General features: G+C 28.8%; 1 protein-coding gene across 3 annotated transcripts in view; it reads right to left on the bottom strand.

The window, feature by feature from the left end:
* LOC106678192 (atrial natriuretic peptide receptor 1) overlaps positions 1-19,928 on the bottom strand; it is a 1,188,520-nt gene that overhangs the window by 948,789 nt on the left and 219,803 nt on the right. Inside the window, exons 2-3 of one of the 3 annotated variants that reach the window (XM_067048969.1) lie at positions 12,177-12,268; positions 1,493-1,564 (exon numbers count right to left, since the gene is read on the bottom strand). The exons of 1 other annotated variant lie outside the window; for it this stretch is intronic. The gene's annotated coding sequence lies outside the window, so the exon portion shown is untranslated. The remainder of the gene's footprint in view (positions 1-1,492; positions 1,565-12,176; positions 12,269-19,928) is intronic. One more of the 3 variants, XM_067048970.1, reaches the window with a different exon arrangement.

Genomic DNA, 19,928 nt, shown 5'->3' with positions numbered 1-19,928 from the left:
TATGTGTGTGTGTGTGTGTGTGTGGGTGTGTGTGTACATATTAATCAGTACTTCACAGGTAAATGCCATCTAGGACATTCTTTACCAATTTAATATTAGTATAAGCACTCTAATTAATTGTTTTGCTATATTAATATGTATATATATATTATATACAATATTTACAGCTGAACTTCAGGCGATTTCAATAGCACTTCATTTATCCATAGAAAGTGAATACTCAAAGATACTCATTTGTACAGATTCAATGTCTGCACTCCATAGTCTACCAAACTTCAGTCAAAGCGGACCAACAATAGACAATATTCACAACTATGTAGAAATGCTAAAACATCTTTAAAAAAAGTGTCTCCTTTCTCTGGACTACAGGGCACTCAGGAATAGCTGGAAATGAGACAGCGGATAAAGCTGCTACAATGAACGTTCCACCACTCCAAATTTACGAGCCGAAAGACATAAAGGCATTTTTAAGGAACAGAATCTGAAAAAGTTGGGATTCAATGTGGGCAAACGTACCACTCACCAATAAACTAAGAAATGCTAAAAAAAAACACACAAAAGTGGACAAGTGCCATAAGGGGAAACAGAAGAGAAGAAGTGGTTGTTGCAAGAGTAAGAATAGGACATTCCAAATTAACACACCTCCACTTAATCACAAAAGAGGACCAACCTATATGCCTTTATCGATAAAGCATATAATTGAAGAATGCTCATCATTTCGTCAAGCCTTCAAAAATGATAAAATTCCTCGTACAAGAGAATTGGCCCTTAAAGACTGAGCAGAATCCATAGACAAAATAATAAAATTTCTGAAAGAAACTCAACTTTATACTAAAATATAATCCACCAATATTGACCAGTGTAAAAAGGAAATAGTCTACATTCAACTATGTCAAAGACAAGAAGATAAATAAAGTAAAAAGGGTGTAATAACCTAAATGTTGATCGCCCTGAATAAAAATCTAATCTAATCTATGTATATATGGCTATCTCCTTGAACTAATGAACTGATTTTGCTTTTCCTCAAGGTATAGATAGATGTCTATGATTTAGACAACTTGTGAGGAGAATCACACGCTTTAAAAAAATGAAAAACCACTTAATATAAATGGATGGAGTGATACATCTGTTCAAACTGTGCTCATGTAAAGTTAGAGAAATGTGATATAATTTATGGGTAAGGTTTGCACACACATAAAGAAGTCAATCATAAGACATTTTGTATATTACTAATATAAGGCTCAAAACCATTTTTTTTTTTAATTTAAGGTATTTTTAAATAGAAAAAAGAAGAATTAAAATGCCTAAATTAAAAATAGTTTTGGGCATATTCTTGTTAATTAAGGAATACAAATTTATTATCAAATTATACTAATATTGTCAATTCAATTATTAATTATGCTTTATGGTCTGCCAACATCATCCAAGGAACAGAAATTAATGATCAATTTATAAAAAATTAAACAGATGTATTCAACGTTAATTCACTCACCTCACTTGTGTTTCTGCTGATTCCAAATTCTGTTGCACTGTTAAAAAACCCTCTTCTTCTTTTTCTTACTTCCTAAAAATCATATAAACCATTTTCTCTTAGTTAACACCATCCTATGAGTTAAAGATAAATGTAAAACATATTGAGTAACAGAAAACACTGACCTTCATTTGAATGGAACTAGAATAACTGTTTTGTTGGTGGAAATAATAAGGAAAAACTTTAAATTTGATTTTAACTTATTTTAAATTCCAAAATTTCACTGGGTTTTCTGGGGGAAAAGCAAATCCCGTTCAGTACCTCAGAGAACAGGACACCTTATCTCAGTTCCTTAAGTTTATAGAAGAGCAGTTGGAACAGATATTTCCCGTAAGATAAAAATGTACCTATTATTATTATTTTTTTTTTTAAATCATGTAATTTCTCATACGATAGTTCCAAGAATATTCATCTATACCTCTCAATAAAGCAATAACAGTTAGCTAAAATGCTAATAATAATAGTAATAGTTAAAGTGTAATAGTATGGACATGGTGTCATTTACCTCTGAAGTACTAATATATTTATATATTTCAAATAATTAACTTTTGATGAAAATAAATCATGAACATCAGGAAAATTTAATCGGTGTTAAAGGAAAGCTCTAAATATTCTGGAAGAACAGAATCACCCAAGGTGCTTATATATTATGATTTACAATCATAAAAAATAAACTATCACTACAACTTATAAAGGATTAAACAGCTAATGAACTGAGATCAAAAGATGTATAATGAGATGATCTGTAATGACCTAATTCATTCTAAATGTCCAGTTTTTTTCCTAACCCATCAAAGCATAAGAAACCCAATTTTAGAATATGGGTGTTCCCCAAGAGGGTCTCCCAACCAAAGAGTAAATGTACCCCCGATAAAATAAATCATGCATTTATCATTGTACTCCACTTATTTTATTATGACTTATGGCACTTCAATTATGCATGATGATTATTACTGTGTTTGAAGTTACAGATATTTCCATGTAGATAGCTCTTTTATGGACTGTTCTTGATTGATGTTCCCATTTAATAAGTGATATTTTCACTTACAGAAAAAATAAATTATTTTTTTTATCCTACAGTTCAGGACTCGGCTGTGTACTCGGCCTATATGGTACATACAACTATGTAAATATTATTACAACATCAGGATTTCCTATTAGGCTAATTCAATGTAGGGATGACAGACCAATTATAAATCACTGAGAAGGCTGTGGGTTCTTAACTACCTAATTTATTTCCGATAGAACTGACTAATGAATTTATAACAAATATTATTGGGAATAAACAAAATCATAAAAACTTTCATGGGAGTGTCAAGGTTTGTGTTCAGTCCAGGCACAGGTTTAAGAAGTTTGGTACACCATAGACGTCAGACAATCATTATTGAATAGCTTAGAATACGAGATTTGACCGAAGGATCGGATGTACTGCAGATTCAACCTAGAAATCACGTACAATCGGAAAGTTTTAAGGATATGCGTTGCAGAATGGAATCTGCACCTAGTACTCGCCTAGTATCGTTCAGGGGATGTCGAATCCTAAAAGTATTCACTATAGAAACCTATAGGGCGACAACCTTATGGGATATGCACCAACAGTCGAGAGAGGAACGACAGGCTTTAAAAGGTATTCGCTTTAGATCCTTGCCGAAGGAAAATAGCAGAGGGTGAGGGTGTTCGCTCTCAGTAAAAGTAATACAAGAGTTATTTACAATCATGGGTATTTGGTTCAGGTGAAAATTCTTTAAATTGAAATTACGGAAGTAGCTAATGATATAACTTTAGTTCACATAGCCTGAAGGTTTAGTAACTCTTTGAACCTACATTGTTGTGGTCACTTGTCATGCACATGTATGCACATGCACCAAGCACATTTATATTAAAAATATATTTGTTTATGTTGACCATTACAGTTTCTATTCCCGCATTCGAGATTTGGGAATAATTTTGGAACTGACCCATGAAATAAATTTCGATTTTGTAGTTCCATCAACAACTATTGGTATTAAAAAAAATAAAATAAAACTTTTCTATTTAATAAGAGCACAAAAAACAAAAACGACAACAAATAAAGCAACAATGGAACTCGGAGAAAATTTTTGGTTTGATAAGAAAAATAACTATACCTGAGGCTAATTTTATTATTTAGACATTTTCTGTTTGACTTTTTTTCCGGAACAGAAAACGTAGCATAATGTTTCTAAACTATAAATGATAGGAAGACTGTAACTAAAGCAATCAATTCCAGATCAATCTCAAACTTAAATGGAACTTAGTTAATGGAGCGGACAGTCTCCTTCGGTCAAGGATCAAGATAAACTTTTAACGTCAGGTCGACCTCTGCTGAAGTTCAATATTTGATTGTACTGTTTTGAAGATAAAAAGAAAGACAATTTTTTGCAACCATTTAAGATTTTAAATACAGTTAGAATCCATATACAGGTTTTAGTTTTTAGTAATATTTAAGTAATATTTTAGTAAATAAAGTAGATCTCAGAAACAACATGAGTCCAGATAGACAATGGTCAGAATCTCTATAGGAAAGAAATTGATATTTCGTGATTTTCCAAATAAGTCCCGTTTTAATGATCAATAGGACGTAATAACTAAAACAAACTAGTCAAGTTTAATGATTCTAAACAGAAGCTTCAACAAGTAAATTGGACAAGATTTTCCTCAAAAATAAATAAAATTAGTGTTTATTAAAACTAATTCAAACGGAATAAGCTGAAATCCACCTTTAGTTTTCTAAAAAAAAAAATGGTAATGTGAAATTCAATGTTTTTAGCCAGTATAATTAAAAATTAATAGGATACACTTCTTGTTTATTCAAAATATGTACAATAAAATATTTAGATTGGAGGAAGATAGTCCGGGTGCCGGTCAATAAAGGAATCAAAATAGTAAAAGAAAACAATTTATTGTTAACCAACTACTTAGTGGTACCTATGGGCGTTGATGACCTCAGGGTTTTACGCCCTTAAGCCCCAGACAACAACAACAACTTAGCAGAGTAGGCCAACTGGACCAAGTTTATCACAGTTATACAAATTTATTGTATTCATATTAGAAGTATTACAAATTCATAGTCTAAATGGTTTAACTATGGTATATTGACTTTATTTTATGTTTTACCACTTATTTTATGTTTATTTTAATGTTAACCATCTTATTTATTATTTTAGGATAATTTAAATAATATTATTTTGATTTTTTTTAAGACAAATTGATTTAAAATAAAAATATTATCATCACTAGTGCAAAACGTAATCCTACTAGGGAAAATACATTGTACATAAAATGTAGAATCTCATATCACATGATTTTTTTAGGAACTAGAGGTGGATCTCCGCTTATTCTGTAACATAACTCAACTTTATTAATATAGACTTAAAGCTTATTAAACAAGAAAGTTTTTCTAAAAGTAGAAGATCTATAGTCCTAGAGGAGTTCAATTAAATAAGTCATGATTTTACGAAAAACCAGCTTAATCAGCTGCTTGAAGCCCATTTAAAATTATTTTAACAAAACCTTATTTTATTTTATTTATTGACACAACTGTACATAAAATACATCAAGTATTTTTTTAAAATAATTTATTTATTGTTATTTACAACAGTATACATATATACACATCAAGTAAATTGTGATATAATAATAAGTGATATTATGACATGATACAAACATGTGGAGAATCTACCCAATGATAGAACTCCAAAAACATTTCTAAAGGAGAAGATCTCGAGGCTATATTCTTTTCAGGCGCCTAAGAGTATTGTTAGGTAGTGAAGGAGAAGCCAGGTTAGAAACGAGTTGGTTTAGGTGGTTGGGAAGTTTATCATGGAAGGATTGGTATCTGGTTCAGGCCAAATCAGCAACATATGAGACATTGAGGTTCTGATGGATGATTTGATTTGTGACAAAGTAAGGAGCACTAAGGATTTTACGAAGGATTTTGGACTGTAAGGATTGTATTCTAGAGGAATTCGATGGTTTAGTGGAACCCCATAGCTCAACTCCGTATGTCCGAATAAGCCTTATAACAGTCATGTAGATCAGTCTTTTGTAATGGATTGGAAGTTTAGACCGTTTGTCTAGTAAATGTTGTAATAGTCGGAATCGACGAGCCGTTTCCAGTATTTTCAGTCTTGTATGAGGATTCCATGTCAGTCGTTTTCTGCCTGTCTGAGAGATATGAACGGAGTAATTTTCTAAATTATTTTTTTTTATTATTATTTTTCCAAATTAACTAGAGTTAATTGTTATATACTAAATTGTTAAATACTAAACATGTTTAATTTTAATCAGGTGGGTAAAAGTAAACCTTTATCAATTTTTATAACTTTAACTGTTTTAAAAAAAGTTAGCTTAAGTTTCGGGATTGCTTTCCCAATTTTAAAACGTTCCTTTTAAAACAATTACTTTCATATTTTGTTCTTATAATTGCCGAAAAATACTTTAAATAAATTACAAATTTATTTTAAATTAAACAGTTGGCCGTTAGCTACACTTGCTTAGTGATTTCATAGACGCACTACCCTATTTTGGATTTTGATTGCTTTATTAATTTTTTGAGTGTTTTTTTCAAACTTTTTATTTTTGCATTATGAGAAATAAATTATCCACTTAACAACAAACTTGGTAGTGCCATTTTTTTTCAATTATGATTGCAATAGGGGTAAGATAGATGGCCATTACCTGAAATACTAGTTGAGGAACATAGACTTTTGATTGTAGAATATTTGTCGTAATTTCCCATAAAATAAATAGACTTTTGACTATCGGAGAGACAACAGACAAGGTCTTCGGTGAGGTAGGGAAAGTATTTTTAATTCGTTTCAAATTTGGAACATGGTTTTGAGGGACTTTTTTAAAAAACGTTTTTCTCTGAATCCCACTTTTGTTTTAATTATCGATACTTATATGGTTCCCACAAAATAAATCCACACAATATATTACCTATTAAATATCAGTTATTTTTAAAAACATGGTATGATGCTTAGTGGATTCATATGAATTTTTGTTAAATTAATAATGATATGTTTTATTTTGCAATATAATAAGAAGAAATTCGTTAAAAAAAAGTATTATTCTTTATTTTTTCTTTAACATAAATGCCTTTCAGGTTCGTTTGTAGTGCTTCAAGCTCTTAGATGGCAAGCGCTTTGAGCTCTGAAAAGATTTCTCCAATACCCCGTAGTTAAAGAAAAATACTTCCAAGAATCTTTGAAAATCTAGGGGAGAGTTGAGAAACCTCAGTCAAACCTCGATATTTGTAACACCACTACCTCATTACATCGCCATGAGGTAAATAATGTTAAATTATAATGACATATCTTGTAATCCAAGTACAAGCTTTCAACCGCAGTATTTATAAATGATTCTCATAAATGAATACTGAGACTGTTAGGGCTTTCAAGAAACGAAAAAGACAGACTCACTGACCAAAACTTGTACAAAGATGCCATTATTATAAAAGATACACACGGATGGTATATGACAAAACACATTTAAGAAAAACTATGCTAAATAGTAAGTAAAGCGTAATCAGATGCTATTCGTATATAAATGGAAAAAAAAAACATTTGCTTAAATGTTAACAGATTTATTTTATTCATTAACTTTCCATTAAATGTTCAATCAAGAAGTAGTTACAATTAAAAAATAAGTAACTTTTAAATGAAAAATAAACTTTTTATTTTGAGGGAAGGTTGTGTGGAATATTCTTTTAGTTGAAGTGCTGAGGTCTTAACTCGCCATATTTTCTGAGAACAGCTTTCTAGAAAATTAGGGGAGGAACAGTCAAGGGTTGAATAGAAAACTTTAAACTAAAGAACTTTGATACAATAGCGGTTATTAAGAGAAAAAAAATATTATAAAATAAAAAAATTATTTTGGCTAGACGTTTGTGCAGAAATATTTCAAACCTTCAAGTTGGCTGACTTTCGCACTGTTGAAATATAGCTTATTGTGAAATATATTTTTTATAACTATACTTATTGTTATTACAAGAATTAGTCTGCACAGAATTTGTTAGAAAAACTTCAATTTTTTTTTAAATATTAGAAATCAAGTTCTATAAAGTGACTATTTAAAAAAATATTTTCTAATGTTTTCTTTATTGTCGTTTTCAGTAGTTTATATTTCTCTGTTGAGATTTGCTGATGCTATTAATTATTCATAAATGTAATCAGGTGATCCGTGTCCAATTAAAAATTAAGTTTAAATGTATAATATATTAGCTTTTTTAAGTTGTATCTATTTTTTATATAAAAAATTGACTATTGTTGATATTTCTTCAAAACATCCAAGACCGAAAAATGGAACTTCTATTTAAAATATTACACCAGTAGTGTTTCTCATTTTGCTTGTAGAAGTAGGGGGGTGAGATAACCCCACTCGCTTTCAAATCAAAAAGACCACGTCCTTGGGACTTAGGCTTACGTTGAGCTTAATAAGAATATCTGCCATTTTAATCTAAACTGAAGCAGAAGGATTCAAGTGATTGGCTCGAACACTTCCCCTACTCCTCTACCACGCCCCTGGGTCCATCATAATGCCCGCCTTTTTGGCTTTGCTTATCCTGCTAGCGGAATCTACCATTATACTACTTCCTAGTATAGAAGACGTTTAAATAACTCGTATGTCTTTAACCTTCCTTGACGAAACAAGTTTTTTGTGGTACCAGTAAGCTTTGTTAAAATAGATATACAAGTTTATCTTGTATTCCTCCTGATATATTTTTATGATTATATTGATATACATTTTATTTTTATTTTTATCAAACAATTAAAATAAATCGATTTATAAATAATATAAACCAAAGAGAGATTTAAATTAAAATGATTAAAGTTACTTATAAACTGTAAAATATACCTATGAAAACACGAATATAAGTGTTTTATATAACGAATATAATTATTTTTTAAATAATAAAAAAATCAAAAGACAGTACATTTTATATCACGCTATCTACCGAGCCGTCGGGATCAATCCTTATTTGCATTTCTAATCTTGTGTTGCCAGCCTCTCAACTACAACTGCACTAAGCCTCCTGAATCAGGAAAGTCTTCAAGTTAAAATAATTTTTAAAAACTGCAATGACAGTAAAAATTGATTAATCAACAATCGAATTAATTCTCGTAGTGTGTGAACTTTTTATTTTTAATTTTGATTTTAATCATCAATATTATATCGTTCCAGTTTTAGTATCTGTACCACAGAAGTGAGTAGGAACTGTCAAATAAAGTCAATAGTCATTCACTAAATTCATATTTTAAAATGTAACAACGTTTAAGATAAAAACAAAACTCCACTACACAGACCCTGTTAAACAAAAAACTTTATTTCAAATAGAGGCTTCGAAAAAAAAAAAAAAAAAAAAAAAATATGATTCTAAAATATTCACTTAGCAGAGAAAAACGTATGTACCTGTGTTATAATGACTTCGAAGAATAACAAAATAAAACTGAAGAATATTCACCTCAAACCAAAAATAAACATTTCGCTACACTTTACAAAAATCATAAGTAAAAAAAAATGTACAAAAAAATGAATATTATAAATTTAAAAAAGCTAATCTTTTAATAAAAGAAAATAAGAAAAAAATAAAGAAAAGATAGAATTTCTTTCAATAAACAGAACTGAACCAAACAAAAATATATATTGCGTAATTAATGATAGTAATGAGATGTGTGATCATTAATGTAGCCATTAAAAATTTATAAAATTCACTTTGACTATCAGGTTCGAATCACTAATTCATTATTCAAACTAGTTACTAATTTATTCAAACTAGACTAAGCGCGGTCAGGATATGAAGTTCAGCCTTTGAATTTAGAGGTCAGAGAAGACACAATACATGGTCAGGTTTTAAATATAGTAAGTAAAATTTGAATAAGATTAAGACAAAATGAATAAAGAAAGAATTAAAATAAAATAAACATAGAAATCTCTAATCTTGTATCAAGTAGCCATGACTCTTTTGGCTTATTTCTGATAATTTTTATAGCTTCAGTTTAAGAATTAATAATAAACCATTGTAAAACGATTTAGGGAATACATATTTCACCCTCAATGCAATATATATCTTAAATATATTTGATAAAGTTTTATTTAATAAAATAACGACGTTAATTAAGAAATCATCATTATAAAAGAACATTTAGATGTGCAAATCGTGTATTTTAAAACGGATAAAAAAATTATTCGATTCTATATATAATCGGATTTTTTTAGCCACTAAATTCTATTCTGAAAACAGAGGAATGTTCGTAAAAAAAAATACAAAACACTAAAAAAAGTATGAAGAAAAATTTGACATGAAAAATGTGTAATATAATCATTTTTTATCTCTAAGTTTGGAATAATGATGAACATTAATAAGAAATCATGAGAATGCTTTATACTTTAAAAATATTAAAATGAAAGTTTATTGAAGAATAAAAATGTTTTTGTGTCTGGGACGCCGAGGTATGTTTCAATTAATCTACTAAAATTAGCACCAAACCTTTTCAACCAATAAACACAAAATAACATGAGGTACAGGAGGAGTAAGAGGTTTAATTCCTCTAGTTAAGGATTATACACTGAAATCCCAGAGCACCCCAAGATGAAGAACGTTCTTTGTTGAAGCAACGACGGTCTGATCCCTACAAATAATGCCCTCCCTTTTCACACTGCCTAAGGTTACTAAATCCCTTCGCGTAGCCAATAGAACTCGCTACTTCAGGCTGCTATATCGGTTTAGGCTAATGTCTAAGCAGAAAATTGGAAGACTTTATCTGGGTGAAGATTAAACTATTTAAAGATCCTTACGCAATACGATTTCGGATCTCAGATCCTTCTACACAATTATAAGTAATAAACCCGGCGTCATTGCAGAAAATGGAATTTCTTTCATTAACAAACCTGGATCTAGAATCACTGAATTGAAAAATAGTGAAGATCGAATATTAAGGATTACTGATTATCATAGTATCATTTTTCAATGTAACTGTACAGTAAAGAACAATTAATTACACATTTTGGCATACTTTTTGATTTTAAGTTAAATTTTAAAAATCATATTTCATAGTAAAAAGATCAATAACATTTTTGGTTTTATAAATATATCCAAATATAATTTCAAATCAAATGATGCTCTGCTGTTTGAATTTTTTATCAAAAAACTAATATTGCTGTGTTTGAAAATGTACAAATCCGATTCTAACTTCTTTGATTTCGAGAAATAGGCACCTTTGGTAAAACACAACATGGCTACACTAAAAATTACTTATCTTGATAAACTTTCAACCGAAAGATTGAAGTGTAAAATAATTTTTGTTTATAAAATTGTTAATACATAATATTATTGTATGTCCTGATCTTCTCCAATATTTTGACATTCGTGTACCTCCTTTTCAATCTAAGAAACATTTGACTTTTTCTTATATCTTGTCCGGAACGATATAAGATTTAGTTTTCAAGTTAACCGTGATGATTTGTTTCACTTAAGTTTATTTTAACTAAAAATAAGTTTTAAAATTAAATAATTATAAAATAAGAATTTCAAATACATCAAATATTTGAGTGCTACTACCAATGGGTAGTTTCTTTACACGCCTGTAACACTCCATTCACTAAGATCAAATTTACCGAATGTATTATATAATATACAGTAGTAAATTTCAATAAAGATATTTTTAAAAAAATACATCAAACAATTTTTGATTATCGTCACTTTGATTCTTGGTCTTATATGCTATTATTAATTTAATTAATGTCCTATTAAAATAAAATAAAATATATATTTATAAAAACTAAAATTTTAAATTTTGTTATTGTTTTCATTTTTATCTATATATCAGTTTGTTTTAATATTATTCCTAATTACATATTATATTATAGGGTATAGTTTTGCTTCATACCTTGCCCTACTTCACCGTACGATACCGCATCGTTCGTTACCGTACGTACCATATTATATCAATAATATGATGACTATATTATATCATATAGCATATTATATCATGTGTACACTTTAAATTACAATCTATGTTTGTAATTTATATCATATTTAGGCATACATTTATATTAATATTAATGTAAATAATTTAGTACACAAATTTAAAAACAAATAATTCTTTCTAGCATACTATATGGTATTTGGCAAATTAGTTGATCTGAATAATCGTACATTTTTCAATAGGTTGAATCCAATAAGGAAGCAGAACAAATACATATTATAATAGAAAGAATCAAATTGCAGTTCCTGAAACCATCACCCCATTAGAAACCGGTTAATCAGAAATCCTTTTTTTTTTTTTATAAAAAGCAAGCCTTTTATATTATCCGAAACTGACGAAGATCGTAGAAAAATGCTTTCTGGGTCTACTTATCCTTGAAATGAATCACAATATATGTGGAAATTAAGCACGGATGTTTAGACAGTCGAAACACATCCACACAAAATTTAAACATAACAAGATTGTCTCCTATGAATACAATATCATATAATTAGGGACTTGTTTTTTTTTTCCATTCATTTGAAGTTTCAAAAAGACATAGTAGTAAACTCAACAGTTTATAATAGTTGAAATGAGTAGGACATTATATATTTATTTGTTAAATATAAATGGTAATAAGTAAAGTATATTTTCCTCACCTGACTAAAAGATATCTCTTGTGGAATCCAGTCGCACGTTAATAATTTCTCAACATTTATAACGTCTCGTCAGTTTTTCTGGTATAACAATCCTAAAAAATAATCAAATAATAATATATTTTTTAAGAACCATAGGAAATTGACTAAAATGATAAATAAATATCATTCCAAAAGACAGCAACAATGTTTATAACAATTATTCTCATCTTCAATACCTATAACATAAAAAAAACTATATCAATTATTAGATGGCGATTTTGATAGTTTACGTCTGTATACATTTTACGAATAACTCTTAGATATTAAAAAAAAAAAATTGTATATGCATTGTTCTAAACAAAAACTAATCTTTTTACTTTCTTTTTCGTCTTTTTCGTATACTTCTCATTTCTTTCTGGCTTCTTAATTCTATCTTAATCTACAAATATATATTGTCAAATTGGCAAGATATATAGTTTTAATAGATTATATTCTCAGAGAATAGGCACATTTAAGAAAATAACTTATTAAAAACTAAATTTCTTATCAATTTGACAAAATAATATTCATAGATTGATATGGGCATGAGACAGCAGAAATGATTAGTATCTTGAGTGTGGATCGAAAAGCTATTGCATAGCAATCGATTTGTTTTAATAGTTAGGAAATAATATTCTTGTATGAAATGAGTTTATATCTATAAAAACGCTGTACTTTGATCCACATATTTTCCTGACCCGTGAAAATTATCCATAGTCAAAATGAGACCCGAACCTCAAACATCTGACTACCCATCCTCCTACTGTCTTATCTCTCTTTTACCTACGTACATGTGTTTGATCTTGTAACGTTTACATTGGAACGCGGAATGTACTGCTCGAGAGTCTTTCTTAATGTAGAACAGGCTTTTGATCGAGTCTGGCACGCGGGACTGTTATAGAAGTTCCGCAAATTCCTAACCCGTACATACTTCCGCATTATCGGTTCCTATTTCATGACACAATAATTATTCACAATAAATCACAGCAGTGCTTCTTCCCTTTTTCCTCAGAATCCTGGTTCAATATTGGTCCTTCATACCGTCTATACAGCTGCCATCCCAACCCATGCCAACACTATGCTCGCTACGTATGCAGATGACATATGAGTGTTATTATTAAATAATTAACAATCCATTGTATCCCAAACCCTCCAATCTTACCCTACAACCCTTGAAGAATGTTTTTAAAAGTCATGAATTCAAATAAATTCCAATAAATACTTGCTAATCACCTTTACCCAATGTCGTAAACCTATGACTTTCTGTCCTACAGTATCCCCTAACAATAATACTCTACTTATTCCTTTCAAACATATCCGCTATCTAGGACTGCATCTAGACAAACGATTAACTTATAATCCTCATACGAGACAAGGCTCTGCTCGTGGACAAAAAAAAACATATATGACCATAATAAGGCCTATTTGGACTTAGGGAATTGAGCTTTGGGACTCCACTAAAACATCGAATTCCTCTCGTATCCAAATCTTTGTAAAATCCTGAATGCTCCTTACTTTGTAACAAATCAAGTCATCCATCAGGACCTCAATATTTCATATGTTGCCGATTAGGCCAGAACCAGACACCAATTCTTTCATGGCAAACTCCCTAACAACCCAAACCCACTTCCTTCATTACCTTATTTTCCTTCTGTGCGCCTGAAAAGAAAATAACTCTTCGACATCATGTCTTATTACTCAGATCACATTTACTTATTTTATATATTTTAATACAGTTGTAAATATAATAAATTATGAAAAAAAACACCAAAACCTAACGATGCTTCTCTATAGTAAGCCCACATTTTTTTTAAACGTTATTAGAAATTCTTACACTTATATATGAATCTTCATAGAAATCAAAAATTATAAATTTTCTTTTTGTCTTTACATATAAAATATGTTTTTAAACAATAAACAATACTTAAATATCATTAAAAAAGTTATTTTAATCAATAGATTTAAGACTAAGACAAAATTATATTGGCGCCAGAAGTAGGGATGTCACGTTCTATATAGTTGCGAAGTAGGAATATCCAATTAGGAAACTTCTAGAAACATTGCACTTCGTGCCACACTACAAGGTTATAGATTGTTTTCTTCAACCAAATCATTATAAAGGTAACAATTGTTGATATTTTTAGATACGGCCATAATAAGTGATATACATTTCCTGCTTTATAGGTATCCTACAAGTATGATAAACTATTAAATGTCCTCCATAGAAAAGAAAAATATAGTGTGTTAGGACTTTCGACACCTTCTATAATTCTCGTAATGCTGAGTACCCCATTTCAAAAATAAATAGTATATACTTTAATAACAATCTAAATACATTATATTTGCTTTTTCTGTTTTTATAACAAAATCTATACGAAACAAAAACAGCAAATCCATACATGATAAAATATACATAAAAGTTATATTATAATTTTAATTGTTATATGATTATTCATTTCAACTATAATTCGAAATACATGTTCCAAATATAAACATATCCTTGAGTGTTAGAAAAAAAAATTATATTTTATAAAAATGATCAAATTTATTTAAGCACGTGATTAAATCTAGAAATACTCAATTGTGCACTAAAACAATTTAATGAGTAGTTACTAGAAGTTTTTGAGTTGACGGTGCTTTAAAGACCAATCGAGTAGTAAGTAGTACCCATAGCGTCTGGTGACGTCACACTAGGGCCGATTATCGATTTTCAATTTTATAAAAAAAAAAACTTTAACGATTTTGATTAAACTTGGCAAGTCTATGAACAATTAAATGTCCTTAAATACCAACTAGGTCTTATTCTCAGTTGAAATAATATGAGAGCTCTTTAAATGATGGTTTTTAAAAATTAAATCTGCCTCTTAAGTACGTTTAATTTTATTTATTTGAAAATAAAAAATTCTCATTGTTAACAACAATAAAAAATGGATAGATGCAAAATATTAAAAAGTTTTCTGAATAAATAAATGAGAGAAACTCGGTAAGTCAATTAAATGGTCTTTAATATGAGGTATTATAACTAAGGTAAATAAATTACGAGGTCCCATTCTCATTTTTTTTTATTTTAATATTCCTCTAAAGTAACTTTAATTTTTTTTAAAAAAAAGGTTCTCATTGTTAACAATAATAAAAAATATTAAAGAATTTCATGAATAAATAAAGGAGAAAAAAGTAATATAAAAACCATCTGTCTAGAACTGGATAAGCCGAGACTACCTGATTTTTATCAATTTAATGACGGCTTCATTATCTTTTGTTTAACTGTTGTATTCTTGGCAGTAAAATAAATAATTATATTCATTGCTTCCATTTCGAGAAACCCTAAAATAGAAAACAAAAAAAAAAAAGTAAAACTTTTTTGGCTTTTGATTTTGTTTTCGAAAATCACAAAAATTGTCATACTTTAACATGAGCCCATTAATCACCACTACCACCAGTACGATAAGTGAAACTTGTTTAATGCACGCACCACACCTTTTCTATTATTTTCTAAAGGCTTATTGATTATTGATTCCAAAATTATTTCCAATATTATTAAAAAAAAAAAAGTTAACAATTATGGAAAACGTGAATAATACCATATTTCTAACCTTCATTGATGTTTTTCCATCGTGAATCAGACCCTAAGAAATGATTCGAGCACAGAATTAAGAAGAATGATCTGACTGAAGAAAAATAAATAAATATAAATCAGCTTGCAGCGAAACCACCCTGACAATGGTAACGATAACAAGAAAGTCATTAAAAATCCCTTATTAGAACTCATACGATTCTTGAACCCCTCGTTGGGGCATTTAATGAGAATCTTTATCTTGAACATCAAAAAACTCACAATAAAAACTCCCTTAAATTTAGGCAGTTAAAGATGTAAAACTGGCATATAAATAAAATTGGTAATTAATATTTTCTTGATTTATTAATAAAAAGGAAACGTATAAAAACTAATGACCTTAAAATAATTCCGTTCAAATATATAAATAATTTAAAACAATATTTCATGATAGCTAATAACAGAAATATAAAATATTTATTATCAGCTTAAAATTTATCAAATTCCCTTAGTATCCACTCTGTACCAATTTCGGACTAGGCAACATGACCATTCTATGTCCGTTTCACACATTTTATAACAATATATTAATTACCAGTTGGATAGCTTTTTAAGCTTTGAAATTATGACTTCGTACACGGCACATATTTACTCTTTTTATTCTAAATAAATAAAAAGTTGCTATTAAAAAGATGAACAGATTTTTTTTAAATTTTTATCTCGAATTACAAGAATCAATAATTTAGGTTATTCACCAGTTTTAAAAGAACCATCGGTCCTGCACATTCTTTTATATACAAATTTAGTTTAAATTCGTTTTCCATGATAGGTTTAGTTGAGCGAATATGGCACAAAATAAGCGACAATTTTTACTTTAACGGAAAAATGGTCAATGTTTAAAGAGCAATAAATAAAAAGTAATGGTCGTACAAAGCTCATTTTAGTTTTAAATTCTAGCAATTTATTCAGCAACTAATGAGAACCCAAATTCGAGTTATCCTAGCAATAAAAATGTTAACTATTATTCTAGTACTGATTACAGAATCGAAGGAAAAGACTAGATTCCTAACTTCTTTAATGCATTACCAAATATATGTTAAAACAAGAACTCCTTCTGCTAAAAAAACTAATTGTATTCACAGTACTGTAAACAACGGTATAACAACACAGAAAAACAATTTATCACTGTTTATATAATATTTATGACGCATTAAGAGCCTTCGTTCAATTTTTAAACAAATATAATTACACCATAATCTTGAAGAGCTTTAATCAATCTGGCTGCTCAGGTAGAAGTTTAATTGCTTCAAAACTGAAGCTTTTAAGGGATTCATTAACACTCGTGGGTTAATTATGTTTAAAATTTCCCTGCGCTATCCACTCGGGTAAGATGGGTAGAATATTTGGTAAAAATCTGAAAACAAAAAAATTATTATAAACTGAAAGACGAGGGGAATGATTTTTTTTTTTACTCGACGAAAAAAACTGTTCATTTATATATTGAGTTTTAATTATTAAAGTTCTGAGAAAATTATGAAGTAATTAAATTATAGAAGAAGATAACGAATTTCGTGATTGACATAAATGAGTTTGAAAACTTTTTCGAGGGCTCATCATCCAATAGTTACAATGGTTAGAAACTCTTAAAATTCCTTGCCTCTTATAAAAATCTCTGACACCTCTAAATATAAATATGCAAGTATATGGTAGACAAGATTTCTTATGATTCCAAGAATAGAAACAAAAACAAAATTTAAATATACATAAACATGAGCCTATTTTCTCAATAACATTATAAAGTAAAAAAAAAAAAAGTGAACACTTCAAACTTGGAAGAAAGGTGTATTTTTTTTTTTCAAAAAATGCATAAAATACTGTTAAACGTATTACAATATGGCGACTGAATAACCTATAATATAATAGAATTTTGACTTGTCGATATTCTGAAAAACAGACGAGTTTGCAAAAATAACAGAAGTTTTAAAATTGAATTTGGTATTATTTGATAGGTTAGGGAGTATGAATTCGAAAAAACACGATATTTTAGCCTTTTACGATAAAAATTCTCTAAAACAGCTGTGTTAATACAATTTTAAAATCTTGAATCTAATATCCCAGAGCCTACAACAAAAAAGAGAATTTTTTTGTACCACGGTTTGGGTATATCATAGTATAATGACCACAATAATTTTAAAAATGCATGTTTGCCATCTTAAACCCACTGGAATAAAAATTAATGGCCGGGTAAATGCAATTGTAGTACAAGAATCGGAGTAAAGAAAAAATAACCGCATTAGATCGAGTAGTTCTGATTTTTAGATAAGTTGTTTGGATTAGAACTGACATTATAAATCTAAATTTTACACCTCGGTGGACATTTGAAAATTAATTTTATTGAAGGAAACCCCCAAACATTTTTACTATTTTTTTGCGTAAGTACATTCCACACTATCTACTGCGCAAAAACTTTATGCGTTTAATAATCCCCAAGATACAGTTTTCCAAAAACACCATTTATTTCAAAAAACGAGAGATCACCATTTTTTTTTAAAAATATCATGAAAATTTATAATTACAATCTCTATCTGTGTCAACATAACAATGTACAACATAATAAAAAAACAGAACTAATCAATCGTTTGCGATTATTTAATCTTTTTTTTTTATTTCCTTCTTGAACTACATTTTATCTATTCGGCCGCCATTTTTAATTCCAGTTTCTGTAAGATGGGTAACATGCATTGCTACAACAAGAACAAAATTAAATACAACACCCTGTTTTCATGGCCTTGCGAACTACAATTCTTATTTCAAGTTAAGAAAATTCATGTCAACTAATTTTCATTTAATTTACAAACGTTTTTGCAAAAATAATTTTCCAATGACAATTCGTAAAATCCTTAATTACTGGGTATTTAGTGTGAACTTATGACAAGACGATTGCTGATATAAGAAATCATATTCAATGCAAGATAACTTAGATTAACTTAATATTCCAACTTCAAAAAAAATTATTACTGAGAAAATTCAATTAAAATTCGATTTCGAAAATTAGATATAAACCAATATTCAATAAATTGTTTAGTAATAAGATTACTATTAACAAGATAGTATTTAATAAAGTCACTAAGTATAAGTCGTACACCAAATACCAAATGTATCGAGACCATATCCTTCTTGTCTTGATATCTCCACTGCAAATACCATCTCTATAGATATCCTCCGATACAGTATTAAACAGTGTATAGAGAATCAAATTGATAATTATACATTAATGAGCAATGCTTCTTGGTAGGTTTACTAATTGTATGCTCATACGGAAGGTAAGAGCTGATTGCCAAATATACATTATTGAATTACAATTCAGCTCATTGAACATTTATGATTCATTAATGAATCCTTTTAGAATATTCAATTTATTCATTGATTGAAATATGTGTAAATGTAATAATTAAACGAATTTTAATACAGACTGTCATGAATAAATAAACCCAGAAATATAAACAAAATCAATTACTGATATAATTTTGTTTCATTAATACTAATAATCTAATTTTAAATTCCATATCATATATTTATATTTAAAGTTGTTAACTTAATCACAAAAAAAAATATTAATAGAATTTATTCGAATATCGGACAATTTTTATTTAGTAATGTTCTTGTACAAAAACAAGCAAAAACGATTGCCTATTACCTAATCGTTACTTTATTTCATAAATAAAATTGAATCTTAAATCATTATAAAAAAATAGTAAAATAAAATTAATATTGAATAAGTTTATATTTGAATAAGACTGAAGAGTGGCCATGAATTTGAGGTTTATGACACCGTGCGTAATTCACTATTATTTTTTACTTGATTTTATTTGTTTCGTGGAACAGACTGAAGGCAGATGGCGAAAATGATATAATTTGACTAAATGATGAGACGTTTTCTCATATTATTAATATTAATAATGAGAATTTATAGTAAATAATAAATTAAAGAAAAGTGAGCCTCAGATGAAGACCAGAAATTCTGGCCGACACGTTGGCACTAATAAATAAGTTTTATTTATTTATGTTCTTCACTGACCGCACCCCCTATTTATACCGAATATAATCTACGGTCAACTATCGACTCATAATTATGAACATAGATTCTTTATCAAACTTCAAAGTTTTTCTACATTAACTAT

This window comes from Halyomorpha halys, unplaced genomic scaffold (assembly GCF_000696795.3).
Source record: "Halyomorpha halys isolate HHAL.00 unplaced genomic scaffold, Hhal_1.1 Scaffold128.1, whole genome shotgun sequence".
Lineage (NCBI taxonomy): Eukaryota > Metazoa > Arthropoda > Insecta > Hemiptera > Pentatomidae > Halyomorpha > Halyomorpha halys.
This window is presented reverse-complemented; position numbering and strand designations above follow the sequence as displayed.